Below are 13,982 nucleotides of genomic sequence, written 5' to 3'. Positions count from 1 at the left end.
GAACCAAGGCATCGTCATTGCTAGCAGGAGAACAAATGTAACTGACAATTAATGTAAACTTAATAAAGTTACTGAAACAAACAACAAATGGCTTTTGATAACAACAAAAAGATGCATTTACCTCTATGTGTTTTTTTTAATTCAATGGTAAATTCTTGAAGGCCAGCAGTTTGTGGTGTTTCGGTTGGCACAATCTGCAGCACATTATAACAACGTATATTCCCATCCAATTAGACTCAATTCAGTATTGATGACGCAAAAAATAATAACGGTAACTAGGGCTGTGCTCGACTGAAGAAATTCTTAGTCGACTAACACTCATTTAATTGTATCGACTAATCGATTAGTTGATTTAATCAACAGATCTGTAAATCTGAGTTTCTCCGCAAAGAGCCATGCAAAAGCACCACTTTAATTCTTGTGTTTACCAGAGATGTGCTTGTATCTTTCTTGAAAATAAGTCATTCAGCATTAAAAAAGCATAAAATATGACTAATCGACTAAAGAAATCTAAGTTGACTAAGACCAAAACGACTAATCGACTAAGAGGGAGCAGCCCTAACGGTAACTCCACTGAAATTAGTTGAAACTAAAGTAACTAGCCAATTTTGTGAAGTGTAAGGAGCAGAAAGTAACAATATTCATGTTAAAAATGTAAAGGAGTAAAAGTAAAAAGATGGCACAAAAATAAATAGTAAAGTAAAGTAATAAATATCTGAAAAATCTACTTCCCATCTCTGCTGTCATGTGAGCCATCGTTATGAGACCAGACAGAAAGATCTAATTTGTTTGTTTTTTTGTAGGGGATTTAGGAGAGGCAATCCCTACCGTGGGCTGCACCCGGACCCTTTAGAGCAGTGTTTCTCAAATGGGGGTACGTGTACCCCTAGGGGTACTTTGGAGGACTGCAGGGGGGTATGTGAAATATTTAACAAAATGTTTAATATTTACAAAGCTGTTGTCCAGAACATTGTTCCTCTCTATGTAGAATTTTTTTTTTTTCCAACCAAAAATGTGACATTTGTGTCGCCGTCTTTGGACCTACTATTGCCTTCCTTCCTATACTGTCCTAATTTTTCCTTCTTTTTTTCTTCTTATGTCACTGTTTTTGAAGTTTTTGATACTATTTTGACCTATTCTTGCCTTCCTTCCTTCCTTCCTTCTTTCTACCCTCTTTTTCCAAGTTTTTGTCTTTTTTACAGTTTTTGTCTCTTTTTCTCATTAGCATTTAAATGTTGTTTATTAAATCTATCGCTGACATCACTGTACGGTTTCTGTTTATATACACTTTTTTGTATACCGAAAATTATTAGCGCTGGTCAGGGGGTACTTGGCTTAGAGAAACAACTCAAAAGGGGTACATTATTGAAAAACGTTTGAGAACCACTGCTTTAGAGGGTGACCACTGCTTTAGAGAGTGCTGGCCTGTGGAGGGGGGGGGCTGCCTCATGTCCCACCTTGTCCCAGGGGGCCTACTCGCTGTAGGTTACAGTGACAGTTTGGATGCATTTTCAATTTGGTCATTTCGTTATTAGTCCGTTCATCTCAGACCCACTTGTGTTCACCCTTCTCCACGGGGACTCCACGTCCATCTGCCTTAGTCTCGGGAGCAAATTAATGGAACTTGTTGAAGTACTTTTCACCAAGCTGTCAGACGCCGTGTTTCTTAATGACTCAGCTAATGAATGGGAGATCTGAAATGAGCAAATCCTGGCTAAAAGGCCCATTGGGAATACATCACTTAACACAACAACGATGAACGTCTCCACCTTATTTAATGTCAGGTGACCATTGAAAACGGTGCAACCAGTACATCTGTGATTGGTATGCCTCTCATTCCAAAACAATTAAAATGCTGATTATTAAAGCCTACACGCTTCTGGTTTCAGGCTTTCCACCAGATTTTGGAACCTGGCTGCAGGGATTTGTTCCCATTCAGCCCTCAAGAGCATTACCCCCAATTTCCACCGGTTGCGGGACGTCTGCGGATCCGCTCCGGAACGGCGGCGGAGCCATTAGATTTCCATTAAAGTCAACGTGTGTGTTTCCACCGACTGAAGAACGGCTGCTTTCCGACTCCGTACGCAGAGCTTCTATTTTTTGCCGGACGCCGGAGAGCTCCGCAGCGATTCAGCACAGGGCAGATAGTGCGGGACAGGAAGTCGAGCACAGAAACAAAATAAAACATCCGGTTCATTTTCAAAATAAAATACACCGTGCTTACAGCGGATCATATTTCCCTGCACTCCACCTTGAAAACACAGCACACAGTCGTTTCCCCTTGACTCCTCTGGATGGAAACTGTTTTGTGGTTCTATTCTACGTGAATTCGCGAGATCTCGCGGGTCCTCGTGACTTCAGCTGTCAAGTCACGGCCGCAGCCGTTACGCAACAAATCCGGACCTGGTGGGTGTTGGACGGACGGCAGAGCACGGAGCCGAGGCGCGGCGGAGCCGGTTGGCAGACGTTCATTCGTGCATTCGGTGGAAATCCCCGGTTAGTGAGGTTGGTTACTGACGTTGGGAGTGAAGGCCTGGCTCGCAGTGCACTTTCTAGTTCATTGTGGACGGGATTGAGGTGGGAGATCCGTGCAGGCCAGCTGAAGGTATTTTAAAACCCTTAAAAGATGTGGGGCTTCTGTGACCGGGTTGGCTCAGTGGGTAGAGCAGGCGCACATATACTTAGAGGTTTATGTAGAGATGATCCGATACCATTTTTTGCTTCCCGATACCGATTCCGATACCTGAACATGCGTATCGGCCGATACCGAGTCCCGATCCGATACCAGTGTGTCATATATTTTATTATGTTTTAACAACTGTATACTACTATCCCTGTATGGATGTGATATGATTTCTATCTTTGTTGTCGGTCTGGCTCAGGTTAAACTCTTTGTGAAACATGAACAAACACAGAACTTTCTTTTATTCTCCAGTTTGACAGTCGGTTATAACGGAAAAAGAACATAAATAAACTACTTTAACGGAGATTTTCTATTATTACGTGGTATTGGATCGGTGCATAAACTCCAGTACTTCCCGATACCGATACCAGCGTTTTTAGGCAGTATCGGACCATCTCTAGGTTTATGCCTCGACGCAGAGGTCCAGGGTTCGAATCCGACCTGTGACGATTTCCTGCATGTCTCCCCCCTCTCTCTCCCCTTTCTCACTTAAGCTGTCCTGTCAATTAAAAGGCAGAAAAGCCCCCAAAAATAATGTCAAAAGAGAGATTGGGGGCTTTTGAGAAAACATTGAAGGCTGGAGCCCCATAAATCACCCTCCACCCCTGATTCAGACAAAATGCCAATATAAAAATGTTGCGATGATCCTGTCCTTCTAACTTCTAACTTCAACTCTGCATTCACACATGACCTAAGCCTTCAGAAACGCACATTGTCTCCAATAACATATGAATGTGGAAATCTCTCCCTCTCTCTCTCTCTCACTCATACTATTGTCAACACCGTTCTGTCTCTTTTTCACATGCGACACTTTCTCAGCTGCACACATTCACATATGCGCACTATCAGGCACGCACGCGCACACTGTAGCTGACCAACATCATCACTGTCTGCCTCCTCTCTGTGTTCATGCTGCAGGACCAACCACGCAGCCTCTCTTGTTCTTCCTCTCTCACTCGCACGAATACGCACACACACACGCGCGCCCTGACCTGCCAGCATCAGTAGCCTCGCGCAATCTCTGCTGAAACGGCGGAACAAACCCGTGGTGACACGTGTGCGCACAAGCGCGCGGGTCCAACAGACCAAGCGTGTCCACGCGCGCGCACGCACGCACGCACGCACGCGCACACACACACACACACACACACACACATTAGAAAAGCTGCAGGTGCTTCTCAATCAGCCCACATGCGCAGAAGACGCTCGCGCGCGCACACACCACCACTTCCAGTGATCCAGAAAACTCTAAAAACACACGAAGCAGAAGCCGTAAAAGGTTCAAAGTGTCCCCTGAAACAAACTGCTCACATTTCGGCACACATTTGAGCAGCAAGAGACCCACATTAGCGCGAAAACACACACTCGAGCGCACTCACGTGCTAGCGAGAGCAAAACACACAAACGCACATGAATTTGTTTTGCCTTCCTACCTTCCTCGTGCATCCGCTGCAGACAGAAAGTGAGGTTCCTCCGCCAGCCCGGCATGTTCATGAGGGAGAGGAGGGAGAGGAGGACAGGTCTAGAGGGTGAGGGTGGTGATGATGAAGAGGAGTGGTGATGGTGATATATCCTGTCCGGTCTAGGTGATGACACGCAGGCGAAAGCAGCAAATATAACGATTCCCCCCTGTTTTTTCTTCTTCTACTTCTTCTTCTTCTCTTCTTCTTCTTCTTCGTGGTTGCTCCTCTGTCCTCTCCCGGTGTGGCTATCGATACACGGCAAGTAGCGGCTGCTCTCTCCGGTAACAACCCCGCTGACAGTCCGTGTGACAGTCGGTCCCGCTGCGGCACCAATGCTCTCTCTCTCTCTCTTACTCTCTCACTCTCTGCAAACAGAGTCCAGTCACCTCTCTCTCTCTCTCTCTCTCTCTCTCTCTCTCTCTCTCTCTCTCTCTCTCTCTGCAAACAGGGTCCAGTCATCTCTCAATTCAATTCAAAGGGGCTTTATTGGCATTAAAAGTTTCAATAACAATGTTGCCAAAGCATCAACATACAATTTGTACCAAATATTCGGACAGAACACAATAAACAGTTATATGAACATTAACTCAATATTAGGATGTATTTCAATTACTGTAATTAGTCCATATAAATCCATTTACATAGCAAATATGAAAACAAGTTATTAAGCAATATGAAACAAAAACAAATAATACAAATTTAAAGACAGGCGACTTTGATTTCCCTCCATCCCTTTGTCTCTTTATTTTCTTTCATTTACTCTCTCTTCTTGTCCCTTACTATTTTGTCCTTGCACCACTCTGTATCCACTCATCTTTCCATATCTGAGTTAATTTTCAGTTGAAAAGTTTAAATTTTTTTTTATTTGCCTATCAAGAAAAAACAATGTATTCCCAAGGCAATTTAGCCATGTGCTTTTATCAATATTTAACAAGTAATTTCTGCATTAATAAGTACACATATAACCTACCAAGGCTACAGTATATACAGAGGCTTTATACAAATAGGCATGCATTGAGCCAATATTTACAGTACATGGATACACACATCTTTAACACTTTAACAAGCACCAGCAGCAGCTGCTGATGGGCCATTCTTATTCTGTTCTACCAAATATTGTTCAAAGCCACAGAATTGGAGTTTTTCTGGAGTTTTTCCTCTTAAGAGTTTTTCCCTTCTGCATGCACCTTATAAGTAGGTGAAGTCCCTACTCTGCTTATTTTTTGATCCGTGGTTGTTTTAGTGTATCAGCCCACCTACACAGCAATAATGCATTCAAAAGAGTTGTTCACTTAGCCTTTTACTTGTGGCATTACTCCTGTCATTTATCACAAATTCAAATCTACAAACCATAATATAGCATTGTTTAGTGCCTTGCTTGTATAACCAAGAATGTCTGTTAGAAACAGAGATTCGCCCTGTTAAATTTATATTTAAAACTTTTTAATTTAAAATTACAGTCAGTAATCTACAGTGCTCGGCTACGCTCTGGTTTGTTTTCAACCAACTTCAGATAAAACAAAATAATCTTTCTCTCTGCTAGATGTTCTACTTTCTTCAGCAGCTGGTGACTGACTTGCAGAGCTACCGAGTTGGTGATGGCTCTCTGTGGTTTCACCACTGCGAGTGGCACTTTTCAAAGCACACATAGTCATTTCAACTGTTGTTAATAAAAGAATGATATATTAGTGATGCTTTAGTCTATATCCTTCATGTTCCTCTTCCGGGATTGCTCCGGTGCTGCAGGAAATTCCGCCGGATGCATGTATTTTCCATTTCCTTCCGCTTTCTTTGTGTTGGAATTTTATATTCGGTGGATTCATGAGGACTATGGTTAACTGCTCCTCAGATCTCTGCAGGGAACATTGAGACAGCTGGCTAGACTATCTGTCCAAAAGTTTTCTCTTGTACGACTATTTTGAGGCGGCTCTGTGAAGAGTTTAGCACCTCCCATGACAATTCTGATTGGTTTAAAGAAATGCCATTAAAACCCTCCTTCAATGTGCTTTGGAGGAGGGTCTGGCAAAGCGAGACTAGTGATGCTTTAACCTTTCTATTCCGTTTGGTATTCAAAAGCAGTCAAGTAAGTAAGTTTGTGGGAATGCAACAAAATTCCACTGGATGTTTTTCTGCATAAGTGGACAAGAACCCTGGAACCTTTGGGAGTGAGAACCCTGGAACTCTTGGGAGTGACAACCTTGGAACTTCTGGGAGTGACAACCCTGGATCTTCTGGGAGTGACAACCCTGGAACTGTTGGGAGTGACAAACCTGGAACGTTTGGGAGTGACAACCTTGGAACTTTTGGGAGTGACAACCCTGGAATGTTTGGGAGTGGACTATAATTTGGACTTGACTAGAAAGATAATATGATGGACAATTGCCACATGTCTGAACTGTGACCAATGGCCATGGGACCGACTCATCTACTTTCCTATTGTTGTCACCATTAATATGGGCTATGGTGCAAATACAGTGCCCTATTTTGTTTCGTTACTAATGTCACATTGTCCTTTATATGGACTGGTCTCGTAACACTACTGTCTGTTTAGTGTTTGTTTATTATGTTCTGTTTAGTCTCACATTGCTAGACCTTCCTCCACAGTGCTGCGGAGGAGGAAAAATATGCTGTAGTTTATTGCCATTTCTTCAAACCAATTACAATCGTCGTGGGCGGCGATATGCACCTTACGGAGCAACGGTGCCTCTGCAAAATAGCCTCGGGAAGGAACTTGTTTTGGTGGTGTGTACATGTGTACGTTCAAAAGTTGTTTTACTCGTGCAACAGAAAACTCAGATTGGACAGATAGTCTAGCTAGCTGTCTGGATTTACCCTGCAGAGATCTGAGAAGAAGTTAACCATTAGTCCTCATAACGGACATCCGGCCAAAAACAGTGACATCCGGTGGAATTTCCGGGGGAACCGGAGCAATCCTGGAAGTGGATCATCGTGTATATAGACTATGTTCTGTTTGCCTTTAAAAAAATTCAAGTCATTCAAAAACTGCGTGTCCACATCCTCAGGAAAGTCACCTTCCCTAGCTGTACTGTCACACTCATCTACTGCATGTTCCCTCCTTCAGTCTCTGTGGAGCTTATGCATACATCGGTGTGACATCACAGATGGGGGGTTGGAACACTCTCTTCTTCTGCTGGTAATTGCGAATTGAAGACAGTGTTCAGCAGTACATAATCCCACATATTGTAGTTGTGGGATACGTCATCAGGTACTTTATAAACAAGAACTGTTAAGTTGAGTTTAAAGATGTAATATTGCTGTTGGAAATAGCAGTTTGTACTGATTCTGCTTTTCATCCACTTACTTGGTGCTTCCAAGCACTTGGACTTTACATTACATCAAGACGAACACAGCAAAGACTTAATTATACATAGACAGCAACAGGGAGACGGAAACAGCAAGTAAAGGTATTACATTTGATTAGCAACACTGGAAATAAGATAACTTTTCTTTGTAAAATTGCTAAACTTTTTTGTCTCTTTTTTCATTTAAATTACATTGGTGACTTTTTATTGTTTGCTGTGAGACAAGAGACTCTTTACAATTAACCTCAGACTTCCTGTTCCAGAGACATGTCTATTCAGTTTATGAGTAGCTCAACAGTGGCCCCATCTCATTGTTTGGTATAGGCAATTGTTAACATGGCTAGCAGCAAGGCCTTATGGATGGCAATGTTGGTCTCTTAGGGCGTTTTTACACTTATAGTTTGTTTGCTTAGGTCCGAATCAGTTGGTGAGTTTGAAAACTTGGAGCGATGTCCCCTTGGTTGTGTTTCGTTTCACACCTGGAATAATACAAGCGTACCAAAATGTGTCATTACAAATCACGCAAGAACGGTCACTCCTCTTATTGGTCGGATCTGGGGTGGAGGCAAGAAAGTAAATACAGGAAGAAGGTCCTGTGTGGACTAGTGTATATTTTTTGCAACTCCATGGTCAAACTAATTAACTAATTTCATTTAAGTAATCGCACATTGTTTCGCGAGCAGACGTAGACTTCACTCTGCTCTGCCGGCGTCTGTCTCCAACTTTAGCGATATATATATATATATATAAATAACTGCTGCTCTGCCGCAACATTAGCTCAGACTTGCGGAGTAAACATGGTTGTTGCGGTTCGAGGTCGGATCACGTTCTCACCATGAATAAACCTCTCCAGAGTTCGATTGAAAGCGTACCGAGACCACCTCATCAAGGAGGTCTCGGTACGCTTGTTTGGTCTGCTTTTGGTGTGCACCCGAGTGCGATTCCCGCATTCTCACCTGCCCAAACGAACCGCACCAAGGGGGAAAACAAACTCTAGGCAAGGCAAGGCAAGGCAGCTTTATTTATATAGCACATTTCAGCAACAGGGCAATTCAAAGTGCTTTACATAAAACATTAAAGAGCAGTTAGAAAACAATTAAAAAACAATAATAAACAAATTAAAAACATTAAAAGACAAGAATAAAATTGATAGTGCAGTATAAGAATAAAAGTTACAATGCAGTATAAGAAATTAAAGTTAATAAAATAGATTATTTAAAGAAAAGCAACATCAAAAAGATAGGTCTTTAGCTTAGATTTAAAAGAACTGAGAGTTGCAGCGGACCTACAGGTTTCTGGGAGTTTGTTCCAGATATGTGGAGCATAAAAACTGAACGCTGCTTCCCCCTGTTTAGTTCTGACTCTGGGGACAACAAGTAGACCTGTCCCAGACAACCTGAGAGGTCTGGGTGGGTCATAATGTAGTAACAGATCAGAAATGTATTTTGGCCCTAAACCGTTTAGTGATTTATAAACCAGTAAAAGTATTTTGAAATCAATTCTTTGAGGCACTGGAAGCCAGTGTAGAGACTTCAGTACTGGAGTGATGTGATCCACTTTCTTGGTTTTAGTGAGGACTCGAGCAGCAGCGTTCTGAATCAGCTGCAGCTGTCTGATTGATTTTTTAGGGAGACCTGTAAAGACACCGTTACAGTAGTCAAGTCTACTGAAGATAAAAGCATGGACAAGTTTTTCCAGATCCTGCTGAGACATAAGCCCTTTAACCCTTGATATATTTTTAATGTGATAATAGGCTGATTTTTTAATTATGTTAATGTGGCTTTTAAAATTTAGGTCTGAGTCCATGACTACACCAAGATTTCTTGCTTTGTCTGTTGTTTTTAACATTGTCGTTTGAAGCTGAGCGCTGACTTTCAATCGTTCCTCTTTTGCTCCAAAAACAACCACCTCCGTTTTTCTTCATTTAATTTAAGAAAGTTCTGGCACATCCAATCATTAATCTGTTCAATGCACATATTTAATTGTTGTATTGGGCTATAGTTCCCTGGCGATAAGGTTATGTAAATTTGTGTGTCATCCGCATAACTATGGTAACTTATTTTGTTGTTTTCCATAATCTGAGACAGTGGAAGCATGTAGATGTTGAACAGAAGAGGCCCCAGAACTGAGCCTTGGGGAACTCCGCATGTCATATTTGTATGCTCAGATGTATAATTACCTATAGACACAAAGTAGTCCCTATTCTTTAAATAGGATTCAAACCACTTTAGTACTGAGCCAGAAAGACCAACCCAGTTTTCCGATCGGTCAAGCAATATGTCATGGTCTACCGTATCAAATGCAGCACTGATATCAAGTAATACTAAGACTGAAATTTTGCCACTATCTGTGTTTAAGTGGATGTCATTAAATACTTTAACAAGAGCTGTCTCAGTGCTGTGGTGTGGTCGAAAACCTGACTGGAAGGCATCAAAACTGTTGTTTAGCGATAAGAAAAGGTTGAGTTGTTGAAAAACCACTTTTTCTATGATTTTACTTGAAAATGGAAGGTTTGATATTGGCCTATAGTTGCTCATTAGTGTCATGTCTAGATTGTTCTTTTTTAGGAGTGGCTTGATGACTGCAGTTTTCAGGGTCTGTGGGAAGATACCTGAGAGCAGAGATGTGTTTACAATCTGTAGAAGATCAGAAGCCAAACAATTCGAAACATTTTTGAAAACACCCGTTGGTAGAATATCAAGGCAACAGGAGGAGGTTTTCAGATGTTGTATTATGTTCTCCAGGTTTTTAAGGTTGATCGTATGAAATTGTGTCATGTTGGAATTTGTTTTGCGTGCACACTGTGACAACACATATCCTGTACTTGATATGGAAGCACTGACTGTCTAATTTTCTGAATTTTGTCTGTGAAGAAGGAGGCAAAGTCATTGCAAGCCTTGGTAGACAACAGTTCAGATGCTATTGGTACTGGAGGGTTTGTTAATCTATCAACAGAAGCAAACAAAGCACGTGAATTATTATTGTTTCTGGCAATAATGTCAGAGAAAAAGGACCGCCTTGCATTCCTTAGTTCCAGATTATAAATGCGAAGTCTCTCTTTATAAGTGTTATAATGGACCTGGAGATTAGATTTTTGCCAACTGCGTTCAGCTTTTCGACACTCTCTTTTTTCTGTTCTCACAACTATAAAATTTCTCCATGGAGATCTTTCCTTACCAGAGACAGCTTTGACCTTAGTGGGAGCAATAGCATCAATAACATTCGTAATTTTACAGTTGAAATTATCTACAAGCTCAGTGACTGAGGCCCTAGTGTGATTCAACCGAACTAAACGAGACCGTTGTGAAAGTGCCCTTAATCAGTCCCAAACTTTGGTTCCAGACTGAAGAATCTCAACTCTGGAATGTATTGGCATTATATTTGGTACACATATCCATGTTCTCCTCTAAGAACTTGGAAACCTCTTAACTTTTCATCAAGCGCCAGCATCAACATTTTAATTTCTCCAGTACTTATGTATGACTAAATAACTGCAAAACTAGCTAACTATGTGTAAACCAGCACTGGACATTACAGACGTTCACTTAAGTGCATTCAAAAGAAATCTTCTTAAGCAGTATCAGGGGTGATTGCAGGATTTTCTAAGTGTGGTAGCACAGGGGTAGTCGGGCCCTACCAGACTCTCATACATTTAATTTGTACAGAGAGTCTGGCCACTCTCCATTGACAAGTGTTAACTTCCTTGAAGGCGGGTACTCTGTTGAAGATTAAAACTATTGGATCTGCCCAGAGCCACTCTGGATCTGCCATAACCAATCGCTAACGTTTGGTCGTGACGTATGTCATGCGCATGTACAACAAGAGGGAAGACCGACAACTATTGGCTTATATTTAGCACATACATACATTTCTGATAGAGAAACCTTTTTGAAAATTGGTCAAATTTGATCCGAGGACAACAGCAGGGTTAAATATTGAGCCCTTACATTGAACATCCTTTAGATAACAGGAGCCTATCATTTCTACAGCCTACTCCGAAACAACAGACTACTACTGTCAGTACCAAAATAAAATCACTTTTATTGGACAAAAAGCATGGCTCCAAAATTGCCCCTTTAGGTTACATTGTAGCTTGGTTCGCGCCGGCCTGTCATTGCGAGCGTATAAAAATAAGGTGCAATACACTTCCAATAAACATGCCTCAAACTTCAACAAAGAAAACCTTGCTGTACATAGTTTTCAGATAATAGGAAACCGAATAAAATAAAGTGCAATAAACAATTTATTTCTTATAGCAGCAAGTGCTCTACAGCGAGTTCAATACTACTTCTAAACTGGCCTCAAAATTTAAACAAAGTACACAGTTGTCATACAATGTGTGCTTAAAGTATATAGCCGTTTACGCAATGGAAAGGCAGCAATTGGAAGAACAGGCAGACAGGCAATGTTTCTATTAACTTGAAACAGAATTATAACGATGGACCGGCTGATATCCAACTTAATAATATAATGTTTACTTTAGTTTATTGGTTTACAGATTCATGTACACAGAATCAATAAAAGATGTGATGGAGAGATGGAAAGGGGGCTTAATCTGGGCACTCTCCAATGTATACTCCAATTAAAATAGAAAGAAACTAAAATACTGAAAAGAAAAGAAGAGAGAGAGAGAGAGAGAGAGAGAGAGAGAGAGAGAGAGAGAGAGAGAAAAAGCATAAACTAAAATGACACACAATATCAAATCAACAGAATAAATATGAAAGATAAAGTAATATTAGGAATTGCATGGGTTGTTTACAAACAAATTCTAAAGGGATATCATTGCAGTGACAAAAACAAACCTTTAACAGCTTTAAGCTGTACTTTGCTAGTTATGAAAAATCTGATGGCAAAGTGTTCCATATCACTGAACCACTGTAACTGAAACCAAACTGAAGTTGAGATGTTCAACAGATAGGAGGCCTACGTTTGTAGTTATATTTCAAGTGGCATGATTATGAAATTGGTAACAATGAAAAAAAAGATGTTATTTATAGAATGAAAGAAGTCATAGGATAGTATGTGTGATGTGTGGTGGGAGAATGAGGACCCAAACGCAGAGAGATGCAGGCAGGCAGGAGATGGTCGGACTCAGGGATTTATTGAAACACAAAGCGGCAGTATAAAGACTGGAAAACTCACAAAAATAAACTGACGGGCAAAGCACAGACACAAGGCACAGGGAAACAACGAAAGGGCATGGCTACAAAACGATCTGACACAAGACAAAGGGATTCACAGAGGTTAAATACATGAGGTAACGAACGAATGAGGTATAGGTGATACGGCAGGTGAAACACATCAGGGCGGGGCAGGACAATCAACAAAGGCTAACACAGGAAGTAAACTGGACAAGACAGAAAACCAGACTATCAAAATAAAACAGGAAAAAAACAGACGGAAAACATGACATCAACTAAACACAGAAACTTGACACAACACAGAACACAGTCAAGACAGGGTAAACACAATAAGCAGGGAGATAACTAAACAGAAATCTACAAAACAGGATACAGACAACAGAAATGAACCAACAGGTAACAGAAATGGAACAAAAGGCAAAGCAAAAGACTGAAACCATAACAGCATGTAGTAGGCCTATGTATCTTGTTCAGAGATCTGTATACAAATGAAGAATTCTGTAGTTGATTGACTTTATAAACAGTGTGGATGCCAGATCTTAAATGAGAAGGATGAGAAGTATGATTTTTATGCACACAGTAGATGATTCATAATGCCCTTTTCTGAAGATGAAAAAGGTAAAAGTTAACCATGTAGCTTTACTGAATGGAACAACTTCTTGTACAGTTTTGGTCCCTGGATAATGAGGTGATTTTAACTGTGCCACACTAGGGGGGCTTGATATAGCCTATCAACTCAAGATCGTTATCGCGATATCACGTTGTGCAATATTATTTCGAAAGTGTCACGATAAGTATGCAATATTTTGTTTATATTGTGGAGCGCTGCGTTCCGTTCCACTGGCTATGTGGCTTAGTTGTGTTTGATTTAGAGCTTGAAACGCTATGATGATCATCATTTCATTGGCCAGTTACCGTGCTGCCACTTGCACATGTTAGTACACATCAGCGCACAGGTCCACTACGTGACAAACCCTATGGAGTGTACCATGTGTGTGCATATTTCCACAGAGTGACAGTGTAAGTGAAGAAATAGATAGAGACAACCAAACGGAACGAATCAGAAAAGCGAAAGAAAAGTTGTGTCCTGTTCTCTTTATTTATGTTATACTGTAAAACCAGTAAAACATGTCCTAGGGTCTCATTTATAAACGTGGCGTAGGCACAAAACGGGGCTGAAAATGTGCGTACGCCACTTCCCACGCAAGGTTGTGATTTTGAAAAAACAAACTTGACGGGAGAATGTGCGGTCCTCCACGCAAGCTCTGACCCATGCGTACGCACATTTTGGAGACAATGGGAATTGGCGACGCAGATGGCGAGGTGGTGAACTGAAGTCAGAATGCAGAAAGAACATGTGGGAAGAACGATT

The sequence above is a fragment of the Perca flavescens genome, chromosome 4 (genome assembly GCF_004354835.1).
Source record: "Perca flavescens isolate YP-PL-M2 chromosome 4, PFLA_1.0, whole genome shotgun sequence".
NCBI lineage: Eukaryota > Metazoa > Chordata > Actinopteri > Perciformes > Percidae > Perca > Perca flavescens.
Note: the sequence above shows the minus strand (reverse complement) of the source record.